The sequence below is a fragment of the Canis lupus genome, chromosome 15 (assembly GCF_011100685.1).
Source record: "Canis lupus familiaris isolate Mischka breed German Shepherd chromosome 15, alternate assembly UU_Cfam_GSD_1.0, whole genome shotgun sequence".
In the NCBI taxonomy this organism is placed as follows: Eukaryota; Metazoa; Chordata; class Mammalia; order Carnivora; family Canidae; genus Canis; species Canis lupus.
The window spans coordinates 2,904,813-2,916,876 of NC_049236.1; the positions used below are offsets into that span (position 1 = coordinate 2,904,813).

General features: G+C 40.9%; 1 non-coding gene across 1 annotated transcript; it reads left to right on the forward strand.

The window, feature by feature from the left end:
* The first annotated feature begins 11,598 nt into the window (after positions 1-11,598).
* Positions 11,599-11,704, forward strand: LOC119869460. The gene has a single exon (XR_005371019.1). It is a non-coding gene; the product is annotated as a U6 spliceosomal RNA (small nuclear RNA).
* Positions 11,705-12,064: the final 360 nt, after the last annotated feature.

Below are 12,064 nucleotides of genomic sequence, written 5' to 3' on the forward strand. Positions count from 1 at the left end.
AACCACTGGGCCACTGGGACTGCCCAAATATAAACATTTTCCATCTTGGTCACATAAAAGTAGACATACAAATGATAGAAGTTGGGAGATAAATGTGGAGAAGAACACTGAAGGAAAGGGAAGATAGCTGATATTTGTGTTTCACAAAAATGTGGAGTCTAGAGATGTTTCTATTGTTGCCTATACATAAAACAAATATGTAAAATATTAATTAGAATTACTAATTAAGAAGATAGCAGGAGATGGGATGTGTTTAAGTAAGCTAAACCCCTATCTATCATAGCAGGAAGCCAAAAATAGATAATAAATCAAGAAATAGTGACACAGGGGTACCTGGGTGGTTTAGTGGTTGAGTGTTTGCCTTTAGCTCAGGTCGTGATCCTAGGGTCCTGGGATGGAGTCCCACATGGGGCTCCCCACAGAGAGCTTGCTTCTCCCTCTGCCTGTGTCTCTGCCTCTCTCTGTGTGTCTTTCATGAATAAATAAAATCTTTAAAACAAATCTCAGCCAGAGTCTGCAGAAATTGATGAACTCATCTTAAAATTCATATGAAAATGCAAGAGATCTCAGAGCGCCTGGGTGGCTCAGTCATTTGAGTGTCTGACTCTTGGTTTTGGCTCAGGTCATGATCTAAGCATTGTGAGATCAAGCCCCCATCAGGCTCTGCACTCAGTGAGGAATCTGCTTGAGATTCTCTCCGTCTCCTTCTGCCCCTCCCCCACTTGCACTCTTTCTCTCAAATAAATAAATAAATAAATAAATAAATAAATATTTTTTTAAAATGCAAGCAATCTAGAATAGCCAAGACAATCTTGAAAAGGGAGAACAAAGTTGGAAGACTCACACTTTTTGATTTCAAAACTTTTTTTTTTTTAATTTTTAAAATATTTTATTTATTTATTCATGAGGGACACACAGAGAGAGGCAGAGTGAGAAGCAGGCTCCATGCAGGGAGCCCGATGTGGGACTCAATCCTGGGACTCTGGGATCATGCTCTAAGCTGAAGGCAGAAGCTCAACCACTGAGCCACCAGGCCTCCCTCTGATTTCAAAACTTACTACAAAGCTACAGTAATGAAAACGCTGTGGTAGTGACATGAGGATGGACATGGAGATCAATGGAATTGAAGTGAGAGCTCAGAAATAAGCTCTTACATTTATAATCAATTGATTTCAACAAGGGTGTGAAAACAAATCAGAAAGAATGGTCTCTTCGAGAAGTAGTTTGACTATATAACTATATACTAAAGTGTTGAAATGTACATTTTAAATAGGTGAATTTTATGATACGTAACTATATGACAATAAAGCTATTTAAAAATATGTAAGACATCAACTCCTTTGCTTACAATCCTCCAGTGGCTTCCCATAGCATCTACAATAGTGGTTCTTGACCAGGGAGAGAAAGAAGGTTTTGTTCCAGGGGACATTTGACATTGTCTGAAGACCTTTTTGGTTGTCTCATTGTCAGGGTACTGCTGGCATCTAGTGGGGAGAAGCCAAGGGTGCTGCTTAATATCTTAGAATGCACAGGCTAGTCCTCCACAACAAAGAATTGTCCAGCCCAAAGTGTCAACAGTGCTAAGACTGAGCCACTTGGATCTAGAGCAAAAAAGGCGAAGTCCTTACAATGGCCTATGAAGCTCTCCTTGATCTGGTCCTGGATGCCCCTACTGTCAGCTCCCTGTTCCTTCAGACACACTGGCCTATTCACTGTTTCTCAAACTCTAGTGGGCACACTTCTGCTTTGCAGGTTTCACACAAATTAGTTCTTTTGCTTAAGAGACTGTTCCCCTGAGAATCATATGGCTAAATTCCCTCCTTATAAAGTCTTTGAAAAAATGTCCCTTCTTAACAAGACCTACCTTGACCATCCTATTTAAAATTATGACACTCAGGGAACCCGGGTGGCTCTGCGGTTTAGCATTGCCTTCAGCCCGGGGTGTGATCCTGGAGACCCGGGATCAGGTCCCATGTCGGGCTTCCTGCGTGGAGCCTGCTTCTGTCTCTGCCTCTCTCTCTCTCTCTCTCTCTCTCTCTCTGTCTCTTATGAATGAATAAATAAAATCTTACAAAAAAAAAGATAAAATTATGACACCCTTGCAGGGCCTAGCAATCTTTCCTGCCCTTTTCTATTTTATTTTTATTTATCTTAAAGATTTTATTTATTGATTTGAGAGAGAGAGCAAACAAGCAGGGTGAGCGGCAGAGGGAGAGGGTAAAGCAGACTCCCCACTGAGCAAGGGGCCCAATGAAGGGCTTGATCCAGGACCCTGAGACCATGATCTGAGCTGAAGATAGACGCTTACCCAACTGAGTCACCCAGGCGCCCCTCTCCCATTCTATTTTTTAAAATTCCATTTTACTTATCAGCCTCCAACATACTATTGAATTTGCTTATTTATTATATTGATTGCTGTTGTCCATTTCCCCTACTAGAAGCACCACAAGAATCTTTGTCCTGTGTGCTCACTGACCTATTCCAAGTGCCTGGAATAATGCCTGACATATAATAGCTGTCAATAAATATTAGTTGAATATTAGTGGAATGGATTACAAGGACAAACTGGATAATTTCCAAAGCCCACCCCTGCTTTTTTTTGAGAAAGAGAAAGAACAAGAGGAAGGGGGGCCGAAGGAGAGAAAGAAAGAGAATCTTTTTTTTTTTAAAGATTTTGTTTGTTTATTTATTTATTTATTTATTTATGAATGAGAGAAAGTGTGTGTCCATGTGCACACACAGAAGCAGCAGGAGAGGGGCAGAGGGAGAGAGAGGATCTCAAGCTGACTCCTGTGCTGATGGCAGAACCACCACTGGGCTGGATCTAATGACCCTGAGATCATGACTCGACTGGAAAACAAGAGTCCAATGCTTAACTGACTGAACCACCCAGGTACCCCAAGAGGGAACCTTAAGCAAGCTTCACACCCAGAGGGGAGCCCTTGGCAGGGCTTGATCTTACGACCCTGAGATCATGACCTGAGCCAAAATCAGAAGTTGGACATTTAACTGACTGAGCCACCCAGGTGCCCTGAAAGCCTTTTAAAACTGATACTTTATTTTTTTTAAATATTTTACTTATTTATTCGTGAAAGACACACACAGAGAGAGGCAGAGATACAGGTAGGGGGAGAAGCAGGCTCCATGCAGGGAGCCCGATGTGGGACTCAATCCCTGGACTCCAGGATCACGCCCTGGGCTGAAGGCAGGCATTCAACCACTGAGCCACCCAGGCATCCCTAAAACAGATATTTTCTACTCATTACCCATCCCCAATTTCCAAAAGACTTTTAAAACTCAAGAATTGTTCTAAAAATCCAGTTACATATCACAAATTATATGCAACAATACACTTTCACCTGCAGACAAAATTTTCTAAAAGTCCATAGACTATTCTCTTACTTCACTATGCTGGTCTGCAGGAAATAAAAACTACATAAATTAAACTTTTACTGTGTTCCCAGAATCTCATTGCCTCCATATTGAGGATTCAAGACAAAATTACATTCTGGGCCAGCCTATTTACTTGAGTTCTGTCCATTGCATTCTAACAACATGTTGCATTTAAGATATTAAGAAAATTAATTAAATCAATCTCTGTTCATTTTTTGTTTTGCCCCCAAATTTTCCAAATAACTGCAGACACAGAAAGCACTCCCCCCGTACAAACATACATACCCATGTGCACAAATTACAGCAATGATTTATCTAAAAACAATATTTTTGTTAAATGTTAAATGTTCATTTTGTAAAATGTCTGAAATTAGAATTTAGAAAAACTCCAAATTATTCCCGTGAGTCAGGCAGCTCTTACTTGGCAATCAACAACCCCGCCACATACAATCAGGCAATTCTTAATCTTTAACCATAGTAACTTAAAAATTGGTCAGGAAGTCAACTTTTATTTATTTTTCACTTTGTAATATTTTTGGTCCACAAACATAACATATCATTCTGAAATTTATGTTGAAAATTATGAATTTTTTTAACCACTTAAGTTGTCAAATTGGAAAAAGTCTAAATTTATCTTTCCATATTATAAATGTAATCAAGGATTGCATTAAAAATGAACTTTATGAAACATGGGATCCCTGGGTGGCGCAGCGGTTTGGCGCCTGCCTTTGGCCCAGGGCGCAATCCTGGAGACCTGGGATCGAATCCCACGTCGGGCTCCCGGTGCATGGAGCCTGCTTCTCCCTCTGCCTATGTCTCTGCCTCTCTCTCTGTGTGACTATCATAAATAAATAATTTTTTTTAAAAAAGAAATTATATAAAAATGAACTTTATAAAACAAAAAAAAATGAACTTTATAATAGCATATTTAGAAATACCCTTAGCTGGGGTACCTAGCTGGCCAAGTTGGTACAGATCTCAGGGTTATAAATTTGAGCCCCACATCGGGTATAGAGATTACTTAAAAATAAAATCTTAGGGCAGCCCGGGTGGCTCAGTGGTTTAGCGCCACCTTCAGCCCAGGGTGTGATCCTGGAGACCCAGGATCAAGTCCCATGTCAGGCTCCCTGCATGGAGCCTGCCCCTCTCCCTCTGCCTGTGTCTCTGCCTCTCTGTGTGTGTGTCTCTCATGAATAAATAAATAAAAATTCTAAAAAAAAAAAAAAAAGAAAAAGAAATACTGAATAAATATTTTTTGAAAAAATAAAATCTTAAAAAAAATACTCTTACCTAAAATAAAATATGCTTTACTAAAACTCACTTTATTACTATATGTACAAAGTTGATGAATTGATTACTCAGGTGGTTCACAAGAGTACGGATTACATTGAAAGACATTAAAGAATTTTAAAAATGTGCTAAATATTGATCTCTAGCATGGGTATTTTAAAATATTTAAGATTATTTTATTCTACTGCTTTGCTTAGTACATGGCTTGTAACCTAGCTTAATACAGTTGTATTGTGTTGAACTTATATTTAAGAGTATTTTATTTTCAGTATCTAAATATGGAGCTGTTGCTTACAACAGAATTTGACTTCAATTCTTAGATGCGGTACAACTTTCTTTGCCTTCCTCTTTATCGGTTCTCCTTAAAAAAATGAAATAGGGAACTATTAAATTAAGCTTTACTGATAAATCTAACACCATAGAAGCACAGAATCTTGGGGTTGAAAGAATTAAAGATAATTTAGTCCAGTTTTATAATGAAAACAGTCTGATAATGGTCTGGCTCCTGCTCTTGCTCTCATGGTACCACGTCTATTTCTCATAAGTGATCAGAAGTTTCTGTATCAACAGTGAATGGCTTTTTAAACAGATTTGTGTCCAAACTCATAAAAAATAAAAATGTTTGAAGCAACTTACAGCAAGAACTCATGAAATAAACTAGAAATTGAAATGGAGCACCATATTCACCTTACCAAGCACCCAACTTTGGGTGTAGAGGCCTGCAGTTCTTGGACACCCTGAACCTGATTTCTCTTCCTTTTGTTTGTTTCTCTTTCAATAGTGTATTTTACAAATGTCTTTGTATGGAGAATAGTTAGAAAATGTTCTCAGAATTTACCTTTTCTTGGTGTATTGCTGGACACTGGGGAAGGAATAGACCTGTTGCAAAAGTATCAGACATTTTTTAAAAGATTTTATTTATTTATTTGAGAGAGAGAGAGAGAGAGAGAGAATGAGCAGGGGGCAGGGAGAAGGGAGAGGGAGAAGCAGACTCCCTGCTGAGCAGGAAGCCCAAGGCTGGACTTGATCTTAGCACCCTGGGATCATGACCTGACTCTAAGGCAGAGCCTAACCAACTGAGCCACCCAGGCGCCCAGTATCAGGCATTCTTAGGAGGTACATGTGAGAACTTTACTAAGGCTTATATGGGAAGGAGCTATATGTTACAATATTCCAAGATACCACAAGAAAAACCAGATATCTCCCCAGGAAAACATTTCTTAATCTGGGACAAATGGCTTCTTTTTTCTATCTCTCCTGGTCAAAAATATCTTCCACCCACCACTGTTTATATGCTACTGGTATATAGGGCTTGCTGGTGACAGAGGATGGGAGCTGGACTACAGAGAATGGTTTAGCATGTGTAGAGTTAGATCATACAACTCTTCGTAAAACTTGGTTCCTTAGAACAGACTACAGGATGCCACTGTGCCTTGAGAGTTCTTTTTTTTTTTTTTTATTCATGAGAGACACAGAGAGAGAGAGAGAGAGAGAGAGACATACAGACAGACACAGAGGGAGAAGCAGGCTCCAAGCAGGGAGCCCGACGTGGGACTCAATCCGGGGTCTCCAGGATCACTCCCTGGGCTGAAGGTGGCGCTAAGCAACTGAGCCACCTGGGCTGCCCTTCGGGTTTGTTTTGTTTTTTTTTAAGATTTTATTTATTCATGAGAGACACAGAGAGAGGCTCAGACATAGGCAGATGTAGGGCTCATCCCAGGATTCCAGGATCACGCCCTAAACTGAAGGTCGATGCTCAACCCCTGAGCCACCCGGGCGTCCCTGCCTTGTGAGTTCATAAATCTCCTGAGAACTTGCAAATTCTAGGTGGCAGTGAGGTTAAATATTAGGGCTCTGCAGTTAGAATTGCTAGCTTCAAATTCTATTTCTTACATGCTGTCTCACGTTGGCCCTAACTTCATGTCTCAGTTTCTTCATCTGCAAGTTGGGGTTGATTGAGCTCACTTCATTGGGTTGTTGTTGTTGGCTTAAATGAGGTCATTTTTTATTCTGGTCCCTAACACAGAGCTCCTAAATCCCTTAGAACTCCCCCAGGCAGAAGGAATGTCTTTTGTTCTAAGGAGGTGACTTTTGGTAGATTCCTAGACAGCTTCAGGATGGGGCTGGTCACCAGAAAAACCAAGCCATGATTAGGTACTTGGAAGTTCCAGCTCCATGCCACATCCTTTGGGAAGGCTAAAGGGGCTGGAAATTGAGCTAATGATTGATCATGTCTTGGGGGCACCTGAGTGGCTCAGTCAGTGAAGTAACTGCCTTCAGCTCACGTCATGATCTCAGGGTCCTGGGATTGAGCCCCAAGTAGGGCTCCCTGCTGAGTGAAGGGAGCCCTCTCTCTCTGCTGCTCCTCTTGCTTGTGCTTTCTCTCTCTCTGTCAAATAAATAAATAAATAAATAAAATATTTTTAAAAATTATGTCTCTGCAATGAAGCCTCCTAAAAATCCTAAAAGTATAGGGTTCAGAAAGCTTCTGGGTTAGTGAACACATTTATGAACCAGAATGGTGGTGCATCCCAACTCCATGGACCTTGCCCTATGTCTCTCTATCTGGCTGGTGATTCTTTATTATGTAATCAACCATTTATAATAAACCTTTATAAACCTTTATAATCAACCATTTAACATAAGTGTTTCCCTGAGGGCACCTGGGTGGCTCAGTGGTTAAGCATCTGCCTTTGGTTCAGGTCGAGATCCTGAGATCAGTCCCGAGTCAGTCTCACCACAGGGAGCCTGCTTCTCCCTCTGCCTGTGTCTCTGCCTCTCACTCTCTCTCTCTGCCTCTCATGAATAAATACATAAAATCTTTAAAAAAAGAGAAAAATATGCTTTACACTTATTACAATAGAGTTAATGTGTGTTGGCAGCCTAGAGTTGAAGCTTGGTAAAATCCTAGTACTCTGACCTTCTGATTTGTTGGTAGCACTGACCTTAAAAATAATGAGTCCCAAATAGAAATTATATTTGAGACAAGCTACATTCTCCACGCTTCCTGCCGGGATAACCCTGAGGGCAACCAGTAGGCAATCAGGGATTGCTGACCTCTGCATAGTCTGCGAAATTTTGGTAACTGCTTTTAAGATAAAATAATCTTGTGTGCATTTTCTATTTCAGTTAAAATAACAATTTTTTTAAAGATTTTATTTATTTATTTATTTATTTATTTGAGAAACACACACACACACAGAGAGAGAGAGAGAGAGAGAGAGAGGCAGGGATACAGGCAGAGGGAGAAGCAGGTCCCATGCAGGGAGCCTGACGTGGGAATCGATCCCAGGTCTCTAGGGTCACGACCTGGGCTGAAGGCGGCGCTAAACCGCCCAGCCACCCGGGCTGCCCAGAAATAACAATTTTAATTTGTTCTCAGGAAAGCGCTATGTCCACGCCAGTAGACTCGGTTTACTCTGATGGCCTAGCGCTCCTGGCTGATCTCCAATATAGCTGAGCCTGAAGCATCCCGGTGCTTTTCAGGACTAAGTGGCTAGTCTTTTATTTTGCTTCTCAGCAGACAAGATTATCTCATCAAAGAGAACATTTATTAATAAATTGGCATTTGTATTGTTCTAAACGGCTCCCGACTGAGCCAAGAGAATTAAAGATAGAAGAACTTCCGATTCTTTCTGATTCACCACAAGGGACAATAGAATGGATCCCTCCCAACATGAGGTTATTAATACGAGGGGGAAGGGTGCTTATTTACTGGGTACCAGTAGACAAAGGAATAAGGAAGAGCATCAATTCCTCATTCTCCCTAATTGCTTATGCTTCGCCCAACAGTGTTCTCCCTAGGGAGGGGAGAGGGGGTGGTGACTAGAAGTACTGACAGGAGTCCCTCCTGAACTACAGACTATTCCTGGCCTATTTTTAAAAGGAACAAAGCCACTGAGTTATCTATGGTTTCAGGATATCATCTAACAAGCAGGATGCACCAACAGGAGCCCACCCCCGGAGCACCCAGTCTCCTCTGCCACTGAGCCATCTCCCTTTTCCATATAAATAAGCTAACACCTGTCTTCCCCTTCTCATCTCTGAGGGCATGACTGTCACAACTTTCAGAATTCCTTTATGAAGGCTTAGACTCTTGTGAATTTGGTTATTTTGAGTCAACTCTCTGATCCTGATCCTCTTGGGTACACCGACCAAGCTCAGACTGTGGACTAGGAGGCCCCTGTTGGGGCATGTAACCAACTCCTCTGCATGTCACCCTCAGTTTATTTAGATGCAACCATGACAATTACAACAACATTCCATATATTTTAATAAACACTGTCCTGCTAGGAAGAGGTGGTAATGGTTTCTTTCCAGTTGGAGCTTTATTGTCTCTAAAGTGGAGGTCATGTCAACCCGAAGCTCTCCCGGGAGCATGCTGTTGGAACTGTTACCTGGAGTAGGCCCCTCAAAGATGGTTAAGAGCCTTGCTCTTAAAAACAAACAAACAAACAAACAAACAAACAAACAAACAAAAACAAAAACAAAAACAAAACCTTGCTCTTCCCTGAAAGGAGGAGATGTTTGCTTTTACATACAGAATTCCCAGGCCCAATCAGCAGTTGCAAAGATCAAGAAGAAAGGGTGTATTCAAAGAATTTTCTTGTTCTGTCTTTAGAGTACATGCCCCAGATAAAATGCTGTGGGCCATTCATGATAGTAGGACTATGCTGGGAGAAGCTCTAGTTAATAGGAAGATCCTTGTTTAATGAGGAAAATGGGTCCAGGGGAGCACTGAGGCGTCCTCTGCAGAGAAACAATGGGCCTCTTTGAAGCGCCCCTTGTTAGAGACCAACCCACTCCTGGGACTGAATTAGAGGTATTAAGGAATAGATTGTTAAAAAAAAGGATTCAGTTGCAGTAATTACATGGGCAAAGAGTTTGAAGAAGAAAAACAAATAGGAAACAATATGTACGACAATATTCCTCCTTGCTAGTAATCAGGGGGTAAAAATTCCAAAGAAAGTGCCTTCAGGATTCTGTTTGACCCTTCTCAAAAAAAGCAAGCAAAAAATAATATCCTCTATTACTGATGTGATTGTGATAAAATTGAGGTGAGAATACAGATGAAAACAAGAATACCATTTGGAGGAGCACCTGGGTAGTTTAGTCGGTTGAGTGTCTGACTCTTGATTTCAGTTCAGGTCATGATCTCTGGGTCGTGGGATTGAGCTCCACATTGGGTTCTGTGCTGAGCTTGAAGCCTGCTTGGGATTTTCTCTCTTGCTCTCCCTCTGCCCCTCCCCTCTCACTCTCCCCTCAAAATAAATAAATCTTTAAAAAAAAATACCATTTGGAAAAGCAGAATGGTCATAATTAGCCATAATCTTTCCTTTAGTATACAATTCAATGGCTTTTAATATATTTACTGTGTATTTAACATATTTATTTTGTATAACCATTGCAACAATCTTGAAAGTCTGGAAGATATTAATATCCTTGAAGTTATTCCTGTGTCAATAAGTAATAGTACTAGTAGTTATAACTCTTGAGTTCTAACTCAGGACCAAGCATTTTTCTTTTTTTAAAGATTTTATTTATTTATTCATTCGACAGAGAGAGAGAGAGAGACAGTGCACAAGCAGGGAGAGCAGCAGAGGGAAAGGGAGAAAAGCAGACTTCCTGCTCAGCAGGGAACCTGATGTGGGGCTGGATTCCAGGATTCCAGGACATGACCTGAGCCGAAGGCATACACTCAGGCGCCCTGGACCAAGCATTTTTCAAGTGAAGTATCTCACAATTCTCTTAACAATCCTATGAGGAAGGTAGTATTAGTGACCTGATTTTATAAAGGAAATATTGAGACAGAAGAAATTTGCCCAACGTACCACAGACAGTCATAAAACTAGTGTTAAAAAACGACATTCTCTTTCCAGAACCTGCACTTTTAACTACAACACTATAAGGCAATGGTACAATTAATGTAAAAAAGCTCCATGTAGGAAGAATCAACTGCAAAGTTCTGTAAGGTCCAAAAAGGAATACATAATAAGTTTAATAAATTGTGGTAGGTCTACTAGCCAGGCACAATAAGGAAAAAAAGTAGAGCCCGTAGAATCAAAGAAAATAGGAGATTCTTGTAGTGGCTATTGGATGAATGAATAAACCAGCCCCTGCCGTAGTCCATTTCTGGCCCCAAATGATCATCAGTTGTTGTATACCCAGGGCCAAGCCCCATGTCTCCACTCACAGGGCTTGCCCAATGCCTGTGGGAAGTGAAGGCTCCTCCTCCCTGGGTGAGCCATAGGCAAGTGACTCTGGAATCAGGCTCCATCTGAGCCGGGAGCCTTGGCCGTGGAGTTGGTCCCCACAACAAAATTTTGATGGTGTCTTCTGCGTATGCAAAAGATTGAAAAGACACCTGCATGTAGACAAAACTTGGCAGATGGGATGCAAAAATATAAATAGTTGCAATGTTTGTTGGGAGAATTATAGTTACTTGTTTAAAACAATTTTTTTTTCCATATTATTATACTGACTTTTCAGCAACATTTGTTTTTAAGAAAGGGGATCTTGACCTTCATCTTGATGTTCTTAAGACAAAAATCCAATCAGGGACGCTTGGTTTGAGCGTCTACCTTCAGCTCAGGGCCTGATCCCGGGGTCCAGATTCAAGTCCCACATCGGGCTCCCTGCGGGGAGCCTGCTTCTCCCTCTGCCTCTGTGTTTCTCATGGATAAATAAATAAAATATTTTTATTTTTTTTAAGATTATTTATTTATTTATTTATTTATTTCTTCATTAGAGAGAGAGAGAGAAAGAGGCGGAGACACAGGCAGAGGGAGAAGCAGGCTCCAATGTGGGACTCAATCCTGGGACTCCAATACCACGTCCTGGGCCAAAGGCAGGTGCTAAACTGCTAAGCTACCCAGGGATCCCCAAATCTTTTTTTTAATTTTTTTTAAGAATTCAATGCTCGCTTTGGTAGCACATATACTAAAATTGAAACGATACAGAGAAGATTAGCATGCCCCTGCACAAGAATGACACGCAAATCCGTGAAGTATTCCATATTTAAAAAGAAAATAAAAAGTAAAAAGAATTCATTTTCTAAGGAATATCTTACTCAGGACTATTTAACTGTTCTAATTTCTGGGGTTATACCTGCTTAGTTCCACCTTACGGAAAAAGCCTTTTGGATGTTATAGGGTCTGAGCATGGTTCAGGTGAGCACAGAAGCTGGGAGTGGGGAAGGGAAGAGTCACATCCCCTCAACCTGGAGCATCCAAATGCAGGGCTATCTTCTACCCTTATCTGAGACCCGTTCATCCAATCATCTATTCTCTCAACAAATTACTTACACTACTTGTGCTATGAATTATTTTGGGTATTAGGGTTATAGCAGTAAACAAGACAAAGTTCTTGTTCTTACCTAGCT